A 2930-nucleotide genomic window follows, 5' to 3' on the forward strand; every position below is an offset into this window, starting at 1 on the left:
TAAAAACAAGAGACTAGGGCAGCTCCAGTAGCTCAGTGGGTAGAGCACCAGCCACATACACCAAGACTGGCAGGTTTAAACCCAGCCCTGTCCCTGGCTAGCTAAAACAGCAATGACAACTGCAACAAAAAAATAGCTGGGCATTGTGGTGGGTGCCTCTAGTTCCAGCTATTTGGAAGGCTAAGGCAAGAGAATCGCTTAAGCCCAAGAAGAGTTTGAGGTTGCTGTGAGCTGTGATGCCATGCCATTCTTCCCAGGCATCAGCTTGAGACTCTATCTCAAAAAAACCAAATAGGGCGGCACCTGTGGCTCAGTGAGTAGGACGCTGGCCCCATATACCAAGGGTGGTGGGTTCAAGCTCGGACCCGGCCAAATTGCAACCAGAAATAGCTAAGCATTGTGGCAGGTGCCTGTAGTCCCAGCTGCTCCAGAGGCTGAGGCAAGAGAATCACCTAAACCCAGGAGTTGAAGGTTGCTGTGAGCTGTGATGCTACGGCACTCTACCGAGGGCAGTAGAGTAAAACTCTGTCTCTACAAAAACCAAACAAACAAAAAAACCCAAGAGACTAAAATAAAGGACCCTGTGATATGTCAACCACCTTTGATAATTGTCAGCATATTGATGGTTGTTTTCATCTATCTGTTAGCACTCCTTCACCACCACCCCTCCTATGGAGAAATTTTTTTTTCATTTTTTTTTTGAGACAGAATCTCACTTTGTTACCCTTGATAGAGTGCCAGGGCATCATAGCTCATAGCACCCTCAAACCACTGGGCTCCATTGATCCTCTTACCTCAAGCCTCCCAAGTAGCTGGGAATACAGCTGCCCAGCTATTTTTTTTTTTTTTAAAGACAGAGTCTCACTTCACCACCCCTGGTAGAGTGCTGTGGTGTCACAGCTCACAGCAACCTCCAACTCCTGGGTTTACGTGATTCTCTTGCCTCAGCCTCCCAAGTAGCTGGGACTACAGGTGCCTGCCACAATGCCCAGCTATTTTTTTGTTATAGTTTGGCTGGAGCCGGGTTCAAACCCACCACCCTTGGTACATGGGGCCAGCACCCTCCTCACTGAGCAACATGTGTCGCCCCATCTCAGCTATTTTTTTAGAGACCAGATCTCTCTCTTGCTCAGGCTGGTCCAGAACTCATGAGTTCAAGCAATCTACTTGCCTTGACCTCCCAGAGTGCTAGGATTACAGGCGTGAGCCACCAAGCCTGGCCTCCCATGGAGAATTTTATTTATTTTTACTTATTTATTTATTTTTGAGACACAGTCTCACTTTATTGCCCCCAGTAGAGTGCTGGGATGTCACAGCTCACAGCAATCTCAAACTCCTGGGCTGAAGCAATTCTGTTGTCTCAGCGAGGACTACAGGCTCCCACCACAATGCCTGGCTATTTAGAGACAGGGGTCTTGCTCTGGCTCAGGCTTGTCTTGAACTCGTGACCTCAGGCAATCTACCTGCATCGGCCTCCAGAGTGCTGGGATTACAGGCGTGAGCCACCTCGCTCGGCCCTCATGGAGAATTTTAAAGCAAATCCCAGCTATCTTATCACTTTAGCACTTTACAAAGTGATGTCTGCAGGCTCCAGGAGGTTACCAAGACTTGTTCAGGAAGACTGCTAGGTCAAAACAATTTTTACAACACTGTTAGTATAGTGTTTGTCTTTTTCATTCTCAGTCTCTGAAGGGTACAGTAAAATTTTCCAACACAGACTGAATGTAGCAGCAGAAATGAGGATCCAGCTAATTCCTATTAAACCAAGTGTGAAAGAGAGTTGGAATTTTTTACAAATTTGGTCACAAAAATGTAAAACAATACCACTCTTGCCACTCTGTTGCACAGCCTGGAGTGCTGTGGCATCATCATAGCTCCCTATAACCTCAAACCCCTGGGCTCACGCGATCTTGGGATAAAGGCACCCGCCACTAAGCCTGGGTAATTTTTTCTCTTTTGCAGAGATGAGATCTCACTATGTCCTCAGGCTAGCTTCAAACCGCTGGCCTCAAGTGATCCTCCCACCGTGGCCTCCCAAAGTACTAGGATTACAGGCATGAGCCACCACACTCTGCCTAAGGTCAGAGCATTCGTACCGCCCCCCAAAGAAAATCCAGTGCCCATTACTGCTAAGTCTCTGATTTCTCCTCCCCCAGCCTTCTCCTGACAACCACTAATCTATTCCTTTTTTTTTTTTGCAGTTTTTGGCCGGGGTTTGGTTTGAACCTGCCACCTCTGGCATATGGGGCCGGCGCCCTACTCCTTTGAGCCACAGGCACCGCCCCACTAATCTATTTCTGACTTGACCGATTTGCCCTTTCTGGACATTTCATCTAAATGGGATCATATAATATGTGGCCTTTTGTCTGTGGCTTAGTTCACTTAACATGGTGTCTTTATGGGTTCACATGTCGTAATCTACAACAGAGACTCATTCCTTCTCCCGGCTGATTGACGTTGCGTTGCATGTATATAATTTTGGGATTGTTTTCACTGGCTATTATGAATGATACTGCTATGGGCTTTCATGGCCCAGTTTTTATAGAAATACATATTTTTAGTTCTCTTGTCTATATATCTAGGAGTAGAATTCCTGGGTCACATGGTTAACTCGATGCTTAACTTTCTGAGAAACTGTCAAACTATTTTCCATAGCAGCTGTACCATCTTACATTTTAATCAGCACTGTATGAGCACTCCAATTTCTTTTGCAATTTCTTTACATCAATGCCAAAATGTATTTTCAGCATTTTGATTCTAGCCAACCTAGTGAGGATGACTCAATAATTTTTAAGAATGGAAAAGGTCCTGGCTCGGAGCCTGTCGCTCAGTGAGTAAGGGCATGAGCCATATAAACCAAAAGGTGGTGTGTTTAAGCCCAGCTCGGGCCTGCTAAACAACAATGACAATTGCAACCAAAATAGCTGGGC

Source organism: Otolemur garnettii, unplaced genomic scaffold (genome assembly GCF_000181295.1).
Source record: "Otolemur garnettii isolate 467f Iridium unplaced genomic scaffold, OtoGar3 scaffold00102, whole genome shotgun sequence".
In the NCBI taxonomy this organism is placed as follows: Eukaryota; Metazoa; Chordata; class Mammalia; order Primates; family Galagidae; genus Otolemur; species Otolemur garnettii.